Source organism: Mytilus trossulus, chromosome 3 (assembly GCF_036588685.1).
Source record: "Mytilus trossulus isolate FHL-02 chromosome 3, PNRI_Mtr1.1.1.hap1, whole genome shotgun sequence".
NCBI lineage: Eukaryota > Metazoa > Mollusca > Bivalvia > Mytilida > Mytilidae > Mytilus > Mytilus trossulus.
Genome location: NC_086375.1, coordinates 90,184,711 through 90,201,050, shown reverse-complemented (window position 1 = coordinate 90,201,050; position 16,340 = coordinate 90,184,711).

Sequence of the window (16,340 nt, the reverse complement as noted above, 5' to 3'; positions counted from 1 at the left end):
TGACACATTTGTTTAATCTATTGTTTAACATTCAACACAAAAATTTGAGATTTATCTCCCTTATATAGGAAAGAAATCCACATTACGACACTTTACCTTATCATGTTGTCATCATTCAAAGATATTTATTGAATTTTTCCAGACTGTAAGCTTAATTTTTTTTTTTTAATTGACAAGCAATTGCTTCACCAAAGATAATTGATCCAGTTTATGAAATTTATTTTTATTTACTATTTTTTCTGTTTTTAAATCTTTCAGATATAATGTTACAAGCAATTATATGCTTAAAATGAGTTATCACATGATAACATGACTTTTACACAAGTAGCCATTCTGTCAATATGAGTTGCTAAAGTTTAATTGTTCAATTGTATTTAACAGTGAGCTTTGTGTATTTGTATTTTGAATATTAGTTTTGAAACTGTCAAGCATCTGCTTAAACCTTAATTAAAATTGTTAACGGAAACGTGGACTATGCTAAAGAGACAACAACCCAACCAAAGAGCAGACACTTTTTAAAAGGTATATTTAACATAGTATGCAATTTTTATTTACCTGTTGATTGATGCCAGACTATTTTCTATCATCAACACTTTACTTTGCGTTTGTAATCATCAGTCTTGCTCATTTGTTTCTGTGATAAAAGATAAATGATAAATGTATATATATATTGCATACTAACAATCTTTGTATCTATTCATGATTTTTAATTATTAATGAACACTGTTTCAAAAACTCTTTTCAAAGTAAATTAAAATATATTTGAATATTTGATTATTGTTCATACAGTGATTTCAGCATTTCTAAAAATATTAGGGTAAAACTCACCTCCCCCTTAATGGCAATTTATGTCATTTCAACAATCAAATATTTATATGAGATTTACCACAAATTATGACACAAGTATATGACTGATTCGATGATTCTTTCTTGCTCAATGTCTAGCAACAATTATTTCAAGTAGGACTAGAAATTGTTTATAGTTATTCAATAAAAAGTTCCTATGTTTTTTGGAAAGACCAAGATGACCACATCTCTATCCTCCAGTTAACCTTTGGTTGTACACTTTTTTAACTATTTTATGAAAGCCACATGTTATATCCTCACCATTTAACTACATTTCAAGATATTCTGACTATGATGAAGTTTACTAAAGAGGTTTAATCTGTATAACATTGTTAACTTACACTTGGCTGTAGTTCATAATGTCTTCTGTTTCCATCTGATTAATTCACTTGACCAGTACCATGACTAGATTCCTTTTGGATTTCTTTATAGGGAAATATATAGAAGTCTTAAGCTTATCATTTCTGTCTACAAAAGAAAGTGTTAGAACAAAATGATCAATTCTATTTTCATCTTAATATAAAAAAAATACCTCGTCTTTGAGGATGATGATAATGTAAAAATTGGACTATCTAAAATACACTTTTTCTCTCAATCAAACGATATTTCAATAAATACAAGTTATGTATTTTACATATTCATTTTATGTTTAGAATAGTAAAAAGAATGTGTTCTGAATATATTAACTGTTTAAAGAATATTTAATCTTATGTCCAAAATTCAACACAAAAATATGAGATTTATCTCCCTTACATAAGAAATCCATCTACAGAATAATATGTTTATGGATTTCACATTGTAAATCACTGTTGATTATTCACTAGACTGTCTAAACAGGCACATCATTTAAGTGGTCCCCTCCATCATAAGGCAAATTTGAGATCCTTTGACATGTTCTCTGTATAATTGAACTCTTTTCAGTTGTCGCCTAATTTTTGCAAAAAATTATAACTTCAAACAAAATATGATCATAACGAAAAATATATGTGTTCAGTCAACGTAAGTAATGCAACCCATTTGAAACCGAGATTGCATATACAGGTGTGAATTTTGTGAATACATTTTGTTCCACTCCTTTTGGTTTCTATTAAAACATAATATTTTGCATATTTATCCAAGAATAATAACTTTATTCAATACTTTTCTTTAAATTCAGAGCACTGGAATATGTCAGTTATCTGTAATAACGCTACCAATTTAAAATGTCAAAACAGTTTGACCACCATGTGCAATGTCTGAATTAGATTTTATTTTTCAGAAATTTCATTCAAAAGGTTTTGAGTGGTCAATTTTGAAACTGCTAATTCCCATAAGTGATTGTTTCAATGCAGATTTCACTGTATAGTAAATTGATAATAAAAAAATGAAAACTGAAAAAAATTACCAACCAGTTATGCCTCTAATAGATATATTATGCTTTTCTTTACATAACTTAAAATATTTCCTGAAAACTTTAGATTTTATGAAAAAAACTATACAATCACCTTGAGAGTTTATGATTATAAGAAGAAAAGAATTCAAATATTTGTTTACTAAACTCTTGTTGAAAAAAAACCTTTTCACTTACGAAAGTTGATAATAAATCTTTTTGCATTATTGTTTCCTCTTTCTCTACTGAAATAAAAATAAAAAAACACTTATAAAAGGTCATACATAGTACATTGTATGTACTTCTAATTTGATGTCCTATTTACTATTACATTTGTATAATATATGATCTATTTAACATATGTACACTATAGTAGTTTTTCCTTACGTAGGATAAATCGCTAGACACATTATTTGTAAAATTATAATTACATTAAGGTGATATGGGAGTCTAAAATAAAAATGATAGAATTTGTTCATACTTTGTCAAAATGTAGTATCTATTGATACATGTTCAAAAATATTATAAAAATGATAGGTCACCACACATTTTCTCAAGTTACAGGTTGTGACAAAATGACAAATTTTGTATGGATTATACAGGAAAAAACAATATTTTGTGATTAGAAACTAAACGAAATGATAGAATTGTAAAATAAATTAGGAAAAGATAGCTTTCAGACAATGCTTTGAGAATATCAAAAGAAAAGACAGGGTCACCGTGCGTTTTTTCCGGCTAAAAGACAAAATAGGAAAATTTCATGTAGAGTCCTTCAGAAAATGCACTGTTTTAGAGTTACCTCCCCTTAAAATGCAAATTTGAAAATATTCAAAAATAACCAAAAATAATATACACTTGTACAAATATTAATATTTCTAAGTTACATTCTTATAAATTGGTTCTTTTAAATGAAAATTCACATAAATATCTGCATTCCTGCATCAAATTTTGCTAATTTTTCTTTTGATATTCTCAAAGCATTGTCTGAAAGCTATCTTTTCCTAATTTATTTTACAATTCTATCATTTCGTTTAGTTTCTAATCACAAAATATTGTTTTTTCCTGTATAATCCATACAAAATTTGTCATTTTGTCACAACCTGTAACTTGAGAAAATGTGTGGTGACCTATCATTTTTATAATATTTTTGAACATGTATCAATAGATACTACATTTTGACAAAGTATGAACAATAATAACTTGATAGAAAATATGGACCTTAGATTCTCTGTTTTTTACAATCCAAGATGGCGAAAGACACCAATACCACCTTAAATGTATATTTTTTTAAAACATCCATTCTTTTGATTGGCTGGAAGTAATCAGGCAGCAGTCCAATATCAAATTGTGTCTCTCTGCAAAATTTAACCTTCATGACATCACATGTTTTCACAAAAATTTACTATAACTCATTATTTTATTTAGTTGTATATAGAATACATGTAAATATGTAATTATAAGAATTAAATGCTACTTTTTGTAATTGTATAAATGCTATATGAGGTTAACTGCCTTGACCAAAAACTTAAACCTGAAGCCTGACAGACAGACAGACGAACAAAGGTACAGACCAAAACAATAATGCCCCTAGGTGGGGCATAAAAAATGCAAGGAATAAGATAAAAGAAGCTTTCTATGAAAGGGCTGATATTCAAGAAATAATATATTAAACAAATTTTAATAACTGATTAGTAGTGCTTATTAAAATCTGTATTTCATTGTTTCCCTATTATTCAAATTGACTGCAGGTTAATAAAATAAAAAATAAATTGATTTGCTGATATCCTGAAGTCAAAATTCATATTACTTTTCCAAACATTTCTGTGATGTTTTACAATTGACATGATAGAGTAAAACAAAACCATATTGATGTAAGGAACAATAACGAGAAATATATAAAGAGATGGTGCTTTTACTTTTATTATGCTTTCTTTTGTATGTATACTTAGTCCAAAAATGATGGGCAAATATTTTATATAGAAGCCTCTAATTATTTTGTAGAAAAAACAAAGATTTATCTCCCCTATATAAAGATAATGGTAAAACTTCACATGCTCAATTGTTATTAAATTATAGGAAAACTTGCATTTTATCACTATGTTTTATTCTTAGCAATGTCTACCATCTTGGTTGACAAGTGGGTTCAGTGGACACATTTTCTAAACTAGATACCAAGGATGATAGGCCAAGTTTGGTTAAAATTTGGACCAGTAGTTTAGATGAGAAGAATTTTGTAAAAGTTAACAGATGACATCCCAAGTGATGATAAAAGCTCACTTGGCCCTGTGGCATTTATAAAAAGCATTGAAAAATATTAGTCCAAAGTAAGAAATGTAGCATAATTAACAAAATTTGATGACAAATCTTTTTACAGCTTATGTCACCCCTCCACATTCTATTTGTGCATGTCTAAAGTCAGGATAGGGTAACTCAATGGCTCAGGTTGCTGGCTGTCTGTCAGATATGTTATTGCATGACTATTATATTATAAATCTAGCTGTTCAATTTTGGTTAGAATATGTCACATTACTATAAAGTATAAGCTGTACTATGACCTCTAGTTGCTGACATCTACATCATTTGGTTGTTCTGGTGGATAGTTGTCTCAATGTTTATAATCATAACACATCTCCTTATTTCTATTTTTATAGTGCAGATAATAGACCATTTTCATATCACCAAATGTTGACTCCAGAATTTATATTTTTCAACCAATAACCTTCTTTGTGGTAGGACATCTTGGTACTCAGACTAACAAGAGCAACATAAATAAGTTAATTCAATTTCAATCAGAATAAATTTTGTGGGAGAAAGCTATATACTTGATTTGACTTATTTTGCTTGCTCATAATTGACTGAGTACCAGGATGTCCTACCAGAGAGTATGTAACCTGTTGGAAAATTATAGAACCTGGAGTAAAAAGTCTGGTTATATATAAATGGGCTATTTGCCATCAATCAATCCATGTCATGCAACCCTGAAATATTCAGCTATTCCCATCAATATTTCATGAAAAGAACTCACATGGCAACCATGGTTTTTGTAATCTGAACATAAAAATCAATTCCTAATGCTGTCTCATCAAAAGCTTCTGTAGTACAACCTGAAAAATATCAATAGTTTTTTATCATATTTACAATTGACATAAGCACGATAAATGAGCTATTAGTTTTCTCTTTAATTTAATTGTTTTACATTTGTCATTTTGTTTTATGGTGGATAGATGCTTCAATATTGATAATTATAACACATCTCCTTATTTCATAATATATTTCTTATCTATATTCCTTTGCAAGAAAAAAAACAAAGTATCATAAAATCTCATTTATCTCATGAAGATTGCCTTATAGCATTATATAATTGTTTTAAAAGATTCCATAGAAATAGGTAAACCCATGAATCTACAAGAACCCAGCATTCTAAAATATGAAACATGATAAATGTTAAGCCATTCATTCTATAATAAGACATGATTTACCTACCATTCTATAATAAGAAACATGATAAACCCATTATTCTATAATAAGAAACATGATAACCCCATTAAAGTATCTAGAAAGTTCATGATCTTTGTTAGACAAGCCTTTATGATATTGGTTTTTTTTTAAATGGCCGCATTTTATTGTTTAGTTGCTTCTATATCATTAACATATATATACCCAATGTGAGGGGCCATTTTTAATGACATTTTCCCAATTTGAAGAGTCATATCTTTTTTTATTTGTATATATAGTTTCAAGATGTTTGAATTTTTGTCGGTTCCAAACAGTCAGATTTGTTGCGTTCTTTCCTAAGAAATGAAGCAATAGTTTTAGTTTAATAATTGTAGTGTGTTTATTTTATCCAGTTATCATTTCCTGCCATGCATTTATAATCTTCCTGTTATTCATTCATAAACTTCCTGCCATTCAATCATATATACTAATTCTGCCATCCCATCTTTTCTTTAGAAATTTATCTATAAACACATAATGTATCAGTATCTATGGTTATAAACAACAAGGAAGAAGGACATTTTTTTAATACAGATAGTTTGACATCAATCAATACATGTCATGCAACTCTGAAATATTCAGTTGTTTAATCAATATTTAAAGAAAAGAACTCACATGGCAACCATGGTTGTTGTAATCTTAACATAGAAATCAATTTCTGTCTCATTAAAAGCTGTTGTAGTTCAATCTGAAAAAGTATTTTATAAATTTTTATCATATCTACAATAGACTAAAGTATGAAATGAAAACAGTTTAAAAAAACCAGAAGACCTCTCATATTCCAGCAAAACCACAGTTGCTAGATATCAATGTAGCTCTATTTAGTCAAAACACTTGTGCCTTAAATCAAGACATTAGATTGTCCTCCCTTATGTAAATTATTTGCTCTTCATTAAATGTCATAGTAATATGTGAAATTATTTTAAACTTCATTTGTTGTATTACGATGGATAAGTGTCTCATGTTCTACTCATGTTGCTTTTAAAGTCAGTACAAAACAAAAATGAAAGATAAACAAGAATGTGTCTATAGTACAGGGATGCCACACTTGCACTATCATTTTCTATGTTCAATGGACCAAGAAATCCAGATAAAAACTCTAATTTGGCATTAAAATTAGAGAGATCATATCATAGGAACATGTTTACTAAGTTTCATGTTGATTGGACTTAAACTTCATCAAAAACTACCTTGACCAAAAACTTTAATCTGAAGCAGGACAGATGGACAAACGAACAGACAGATGAAAGAACAGACACACAGACCAGAAAACATAATGCCCCTCTACTATCGCAGGTGGGCTATATAAATTCATCATTACTGAATGAGCTTTAAGTTGATAGAGGTTTTAATACCTCTGATAAGACATGAGACTGTGTTGTCAAATAGAGCATCTTTTATAAAATTGGTATTTTTTTTTATAACATTTCAGTTGCCACTCATCCTTAATTAATGAATTATACAGTTCCATAGTGCATTTTGATCACATAGTGATCCTTCACCGATCAGTAATAATAAATATATAACTTCATGAACTTATTCAAGTTATTTACAAAAGATTTAGTTTTCAAAAGTTCTTTTCAAAAGTCATTATGTATTGTTTCTCTAGAAAATAGGTTTTTATTGCATAAGTTTTAGTTTTGAGCAACCTATTCACCCTATACCAGTTACATCATTTCATGATATATACTTTTTTAATATTAAATATATAGTATGAAACAGACATGTATGTTACATTTTGTAGATAACAATTTGTTTTGTATAAGTTTGTTAATTGGTCAATTAATTGATACTGAAATGTAATGATTCTAGTACTTTCTGGAATTTAATTTACGACCAAAGAATTTCCCTTGGAAAAACACTCCTGTGTCATTTAATGTTACTATCTTTAGATATTGTGTAGATATACAAAAGATATGAACTCATATAAGTATCTCTTTAATTTACCTGTCAATCTGACAAAACTTTACACCGTACAAAGTTTATTCAAATTATCTATATTCATGACAGGACAGGTTTCTGGAGTATTTTCATGTAAATGACCTACAATGAATGAATATTATAAAACAGGTCAAACAAAAAATATTTACACAAACAAGGTTTTCAGAAAATTAATGATTTAACAATGATAGGTAGTTTGACTTGTTTGAACAGATTCTTCCAACAAATATCTTTATTTTATATCATTAAGACCAGTATTGAGATATGTGCTAAGAATGGCCCTATACATGTTTTTTTTTTTTTTTATAGTTTAAGACATTTTAACATTGGATATAAAAGGTGCATCATATTAGTTAAGTAAATTTTTAAAAAAAGTTTTTTCTCAGACCTACTTGTATGTTCTAGATTCTGTCCAAGCATCCACAGTAGACATATCAAAATCTTTACTGAACAGATGAGCATTTTCTTATCTATTCCTACTTTCCTTCAAACTTTTCCAGTGACCTCAGAAACATATTCACCATGACTAAATCTAAATAGAATGATTAACAAGAATAAAAAATGTACTAATCAAACACAAATGAGATTTAGGTTTTCACTCCATATCAAGCAGAGATTTCATTAAAGCTTGCACATGTTCTTTAACACCAAAACTCAGTATTTATGTACATTTAGAATTTATAGAAAACATTTCTTATTACCATGATTACAGTTTCTTATTATTTCTTTAGCATTTCTAAACATTTCTGTTGCAATCATGTTCATTTCAATTATTTCCTTAATGATGATGGCTCCTGCAATGGCTGCACAGTTCTACATGTTTCTCTGAATAATTCCTCTTTTCCAAACTTGATTGGTCCCAACCAGGTAACTAATATACTGGAAACACAAAATATTACTAAAAGTTATAATTGACATTAATTTACCTGAAATATGCATCAATTGTATGCATGTATCAAAATTTGATTTATACAAGATAAATTGAAACACTGTTAATTTTATTTTTAGATGACTACTAAACATACTTAAATTCTCATTGTCACAAAATTTTCTACATGCACCAAGTTTTCCTACATATACATGTAAATAAATCTGTATGTGTTTTGTAACTATACACAGAAATAATATTAAAATTCTATCAGCTAGCTTTGTTCATATTTATGTTTTAAAGAAATCAATCATTTTATGAGGATCTTGATCGTCTTAATCATTCTGCTAAATAATGAAAAACAAGTATGTGTCCCAAGTACATGGATGCCCCATTTACACTAGCATTTTCTATGTTCAGTGGACCGTGAAATTGGGGTAAAATCTCTTATTTGGCATTAAAATGAGAGAGATCATATCATAGGGAACATTAGTACTAATTTTCAAAATGATTGGTCTTCAACTTCATCAGAAACTACCTTGACTGACACTTTAACCTGAATCCGGACAAACAGACAAACGAACAGACCCACAGACCAGAAAACATAATGCCCTTCTACTATCATAGGTGGGGCATAAAAATCTAAAATTATCATTGGTTCTGTGGTCTACTGAATAGCTGCTTTCAACAATTCATAAAGATCATGAAGATAGAAAACAGTTATTTTTACTAATTCTGATGTTAAAATGTAGTATCATTTTTTAGTGAGATATATTGTAATCACTGTGTGATAACAGATTTTTTAACATATATGTACTTCAAACATAAATTTCAACTTGTGTATTGGAAGAAATGTAATCACTTTGTTTTGTATTTTCTAAAAAGGATATGATTTCACTTGTTCTTTTATGTATATAGCAATATATCATTTACTTCAGATAATATATGTTTTTTCACATAAATATGAGATTAGAATGAATGCTGTAGAATAAATAAAGTTAAGTTTCAATTTCAAAATTGTAATTAGTAGTAAGTCATACCAAGTTCCTTACTGAAATTAGATATATCAAATCAAAGCAGTTTAAAGCATTTGATATTTTTATGAGTTGTTTTTTAACATGCTGTCAACCTTGCATATGATATTTTTACAAATAACTTAACTTCAATAATTAGGTTTATTATTTGAAGTAATAACCATGTCATGCAATCAAAATATAAGATCTTCTGTAAAACCCCAAAAGAGCAAAACAAAGACTGTGGAATTTCAAGTTGAAAATGTGTTGATAACATTCATACTTATTTTTACATATGTCAAATTCAAAAATATGACTTTACAATATTTTTGTAAACTATAAATAAGCTCCAAATCCCGATATCTATAAACAGATCTGTATCAGAACGAGGTTTGTACCACGTCATTGGCAATGTAAAATCCCAGGTTTTGATTAATGAACAATTTAAAACCTAAAAATAAAATTGCAAAATAAAACTGATGAAATATAGCTATATATATATAGAAAAATCAATGAAACTGGAATTTAAATTGATAAGATTAGCCTGGTTATTTTCAAGTAATTAAAAAAAAAAAAAACAATTATGCCACATTCATTGACCATGTTGACATTGTGCATGTTGTGAAATAAAAATTTGTAGATATATACATTGTAGATTACCAATTGCAGAAATATACATTATTTAGTATTTACATACCTGTGCAAAACAATGTAATAAAACACTATAACAACCATATAGGATAATTTGATAAATCTGAAATAAGAGTTCCATCAATTACTGTTACTTTCTGAATCAAGGAAAGTGAAATATACTGTAACTATCATGAGGGCAAACATGGGAAAACACACTTTATTTCAAATATGCTTTTTGTCAAACATTCTTATTCTGAAATTGACTTCCAATCTCATGAATTGCTTGAAATAATGGTTAAATTTAAAGAAAGAAATTATATTAATACAATTGATCAGATGCATATATGATTGTCTTAACCTAATGTGATAAACCAGAGAAATTGAAAGGAGAAGCTTTTAAAACATAGTATAGATTCTACCCCTGCATCAAGTGTGATCTATATTTATCCACTTGAGACAGTTAAATTTTCAAACTCAAAACACAAGGCTGGCAGTGTTTTTGATATGTAAAATTTAAATGATGAGAGTGGATAATTATTGTATTACACAAGATTTGGTGTTGGACTCTGTTTCTCAAACGATTTTTTAACGATATGCAGGCAAACTTTTTTTTTTTTTCAAATGATCTGTACTTTCTACATGTATGTGATGTCATCAGGCATAGTCGCCCTTTTTCATGCTGTCTCAATAGGAAAGCAAGAAAATCAAAGTCACAATCGAATTTTCACCAGTAAAGAACTGAGATCAAAAGAACCACTCGTTAATCAAGTAAAAATAATCAACATGTCAGGAAAAGGATAAATTGTTTAAGAATTAGAGAATTGTTCTTACATGTATATGTTAACTTTAATTTAGTATTCACAAAATGTAGCTGTAGTGTAAGTAATCATAATAATATGAGCTCTAGATTTAAGTCTTCTTCTACATTTGAATGTACATGATTAAAGATTAACATTGCAAGTGCTTTTGTTGTACTTATTTTATAGTATGTGAAATTAAGATTTGATATGCATGTACATGGTAAAGTGTCCAAACTTACAACTCTTCACCAGAGACCAAATGGCATAGAAGTTTACAACTATAAGTCACACCTTGGTTTCCAACCATAAGCAAAATACAAACTGATATAAAGCAACAACAAAAAATAACTGCATGATTTATATACAAAACCATTGAAAGAGAAAATAAATATATGATATACAGCAACAAACAACAACCATGAAATTACATATTCCTGTCTTTGAACAGGCACATAATTTGTACAGAATGGTGCAGAGTTAAACTGGTTGATGCCAAACCCTCCCCTGAACCTGAGTTAGTGTTGTATTAGTACAATATAAGAACAAACTATGAAATTTTGTAAGGTTTTGTGGAACCCTGTTTCTTTGTCTGCAACACAGTGTAAAAGTGCAATGTTGACTTAAAAAGTTAATCCATTTTTCAAGAAAAATACAAATTAAAATTTAAAAAAAATCTACAGATACATGTACTATTTCTAGGGCATGAAGATAAGCTTTTGTCCAAGTTTTGTAAAAATCTATGGAGGTTTAATTTAAATATTATGTAAAAAAATCACCAAATCCAGACTGTCAGTAAAAAAAATTTGGAAGGGTTCTGCGGAACCCAGTGTCTCGCGGAACCCAGTGTCTCGCCTACTTTTGCTGAAAATCACAGGCTCAACAAAATGAGGAAAAAAATCAATAAAAAAATTCCTCTTGATACTATCTTATGATTGTAAGAAGCTTCTGTCCAAGTTTAGTAAAAATCCAGGATAGTTGATGAATCTAATAAATGTTTAAAAACTTTAACTGCAGACTGTATGTAATGTGAACTGGAAGAAAAACTAAGTCCATTTATAAGTAAAATACAGATACACAGGTACAAAATATTAACAAAATTTCCTTCTAAATACTAGCTTATGATCATAAACAAGCTTCTGTCTAAGTTTGGTACAAATTAAAAGTAGCATAAGAAAGTTATTATTATTTTTTTAAATTTAACCAGAGTGTATGTGTTGTTTCCTGGCAGAAAATCTAAGTCCATTTAAAAGTAAAATAAGGAAAAAATGGATTTATTTTTTTACAAAATTTACTTCTGTATATTATCTTTTGATCAAAAACAAGCTTCTATCCAAGTTTGGTTCAAACCCAGGATAGTTTAAGAAAGTTATTAAAATTTTAAAAACTTGAACCACAGAGTGAATGTAATGTTTCCACGCAGAAAAACTAAGTCCATTTATAAGTAAAATACGGAAAAAATGGAATTGTATTTTTACAAAATTTACTTCTGGATACTATCTTATGATCATAAACAAGCTTCTGTCCACGTTTGGAAGTAATCCTGTATGGTTTTAGAAAGTAATTAAAATTTCAAAAACTTTAACCACAGAGTGAATATTTGTGGACGCCGCAGACAACGACGACAGAATGAAGGATCGCTTAGTCTCGCTTTTTCGACAAAAGTCGAAGGCTAGACAAAACCAACCCACAAAACACAAAATCTTTACATTGACCAATGGATTGTGAAAATAAGTCAAGCTCATAAGAAGCCAGCTGAAAACAGAAATGTACAGCTTACATTATTTCAAACACAGAACTTAACTTACTTATTAATACACGTATATAAAAAAACAGAGCAAGAACACAAAAACTTATCTTTTATCACTCAACTATGAAAATGAGGTCAAAGTCAAATAACACCTACCAGCTGGAAATGTACACCTTGTAACCATTCCAAATACCAAACATAGTACTAGTACACTTATTACCTATAGTTTCTGAGATATGGACTTGACATAAAAACTTTTCACTGATCCATGAAATGAGGTAGAGAATGAGTGAAAACTGTCTGTCAGTTATTATTTTACTCATATTAAGAGGGAAATTAACATTTATACAAACAATCATATCTCTTTTTCAAGATGTCACTTATCCATGAAATGAGGTCAAGGACATTGGACATATGACAGACAATTCATAATATTAGGTGACTATATACAAATTATAAAGTATCCAGGACATCTACCTTCTGAAATATAAAAAAAAACTTTTAAGTAAATGGATAACGCAACCACTGCATTAATATCCATACAATGTATGTCTCACTTTCTGTGACAAAAGTCATAGTCTTGACAAAAACCATGTTAATTCAGATTAACTTTGACAGTAGAGCCTTAGTATGATAAGTTCTCATTTAATCAATGCTTGAACCATATCAAGAACTTATCAAAGAAAATATCATAAACAAATGTAAGATAGAATTATTTATAGGATTAATTTGTGCATTCCACATTGGCAAGATTCCCAGTGTCTCATTTACTCTCATAGTGTAAGTTTCATGATTGCAATAAGCTAAGCCTTGTTATTATAGCTTAGTTTGCCAATAAAGGCCTTGCCTGATTGATTTACGATGGTTGATCAAAATTGTATTAATGGAATTAGAAAATTAGTTTCATGTACAATGTATGAAGATAATATATTAAACTACTGTGCAAAGTTTTAAGAATTGCCAAGTGCCCATTAAAGATAAAACAGGAATAACAAGTGAAACTGCGAGCTACTGCTCACTGATGATACCCCCGCTGCAAGTGGATAATATTAATAGTGTAAAAAATTACTAAAAATATGCAAGTGTTCGGTTAACAGGAAGTTGTCGAGTGATGAATCTGAAAACGCATCACACGGTATAGCTGACTTATATAAATCCTGAAACCAAATTTCAGAAATCCTTGTATTGTAGTTCAGACATGTGACAGGGTTGTCAAGTCACAACTGGAGATTTGGAAATTTTCAGCTGGAGTTTGGGCCTCATAACTGGAGATTTTTTATCGACAGTTTTCATCGACTTTCGCAAAGGTTTTTTGGTGTTTAAACTGCATATTTTCCTTTTTGGTAATGATTCTGTGACTCTACAGCCATTTTTACTTGATAGAAATAGAAGATAAGGGATTTTTAAATATTTATTTATTATATATAAAGTTCAAGAAAAAGTGAACAGTCATCATATATAATTGGTAAAAAGTATCTCTGCTTATGCTTCATTGTCAATTTTGGTACCACTAAGTGGACTGTGGTGTTGATTTGATAGAGTTGTGAGCTTTCTGGTTGGTTTGCTGTCTCCATATGTTTGGTCAAGTCATTAGAGTCACCATAGTCAGCTTTGCAACAAGTGTAGTAGGCACACATGTCATGTTTGAGTTTATTAAGATATTTGTCTTGAGGTTAAGTAATATAACTATTCAATGTTCACAAAAAAAGTCGTTGTTTATACAACTTTAATTAATCCATTGTCAGAATTTCTCTTTTAATCATCCAGGCATGTGTCTTAAACTTGATAGTTGATCACCAGGTAATTGCCAATACTCTTTTATTGCTGTATATACAGTCTAATCTTTAACACCTTCATAGATAACTCGAGGCTATTTACCTATTGACATCAAAACAGTTAAAGGAAACTTCCGTTTTTCTCGGACTTTTCCGATATCAATTTCGAGTTTCTCAGACTTTTCCCCTGGCAGTATCAATTTTGTAAACAAAAATTTCTACTGAAATTTTTTCGAGGTTGACATTTCAAAAAAGCGGAAGATTTCAAATTTAAACGGGAGGGACGGAAGAGGGTCTTAAAAGCGGGAGATTTAGACTCCCGCCGGAAGAATCACATGTATGCTAGTTCCTGAGAAAAATGCAACGAAAAATATTCATGAGACAGACACAGGTAAAACAGTATACCCCCCTTTTTTAAAGCGGGGGTATAATAATTATGATATCATATATTTGACTGATAACCAACATATGTTATTACAGATTAAGTAAAAAAGAGTAGACAACTCTTGAAAGTGTCTGTAATAACAGATCATAACAACACGGTACCTCGAATTACCGAATAACAGTGTTATTATCCGAATAACTCATGTAATTACCGAATAACTCTTCAAATATCAATATGAACACATTTAAGTGACTTTTAAACATATATTATTGAATAAAATTATAATAGAAGTGTATTTTATAACCTAAAAATAAAAAAAAAGTTGCAGGTAAGTTAATATTGATCATTATAAAATTATGGATATCGGTGTGTACTTCCAAGATGGCGACCAAGGAAATCGTAAGGAATGAATAAAAGAAAGATTGCATATATGCCTTCAAAGGAAAACGCTATGAAAATATAGTATTAAATAATTTACTGTATATACAGAGAATTGTCTAATAATTGTTTTTCAGAAAGGATTTGAAAATTTAACCAGTACATCAAAGCAATGCAATTACTCCAATCACTAATTACTTTTCATAACAATTTACTCAACATTAAATAAAATGTAATTAAGAATTTTCACATATTCAATTCAAATCTAATCAAAAAATTATTATAATTGATTGTTTTAATAAAAACAAAGCTTCTGAATGGATGATTTTTATGTTTATTCTAATAAAATTTTCTCAAAACTAAATATAAGATTTTCATTGGCAAATATAAATGTTTTTACAAGTCACTTTAATTTGGTATAAAAAGCCATGAATACATGTGTGCTGTCTTCATTAAAAACAAGCAAGTACAATTCAAACTGGAATCCTTGAGCATCCTAGTATATTAATATAGAAGCATATAAAGTCCAGTATTTTATTATAGAAATAAGTTAACATATTTTTCTTTTTATATATATATATATATATATACATGTATATATTGCATTTCGAGGTCTGGACAGTGGCGTGTCCTCTGCCTGACTGATCATCAGACAGAGAACAGGTCAATGTCTGGTTCCAGTTTGCAACTAACCTACACTACCATGGTTAGTACCTCCGTGAGATAGTGCGTATACACGATTCTCACGGGACCACTGGCTGGGGCAACTGATCGAAACTTAAGTCGAATATTTCAAAAGCAAGTTAGTAACATCTGTTTTAAAAAAAAAAATGAGCGACACACTTTAGGTCCTTTTAAAACTCACAACAAAAGAAAAAAAACCAAACATTAAGTACATTCTTTTTTTTTTTGTTTTGTCAAAAAACAACATTAGGAACATGTAGGGCGCTACTTTTATTTATTTTCATACATTGAATAATTTGATAGTGTCAGATAATGAGTTAATTAGTTCCAATAAACAAAATAATCATTACCTCTCACTTCTGTTAGATTGTTAATTGGGTTGTTGTTTACTGACACGTGCCCATTA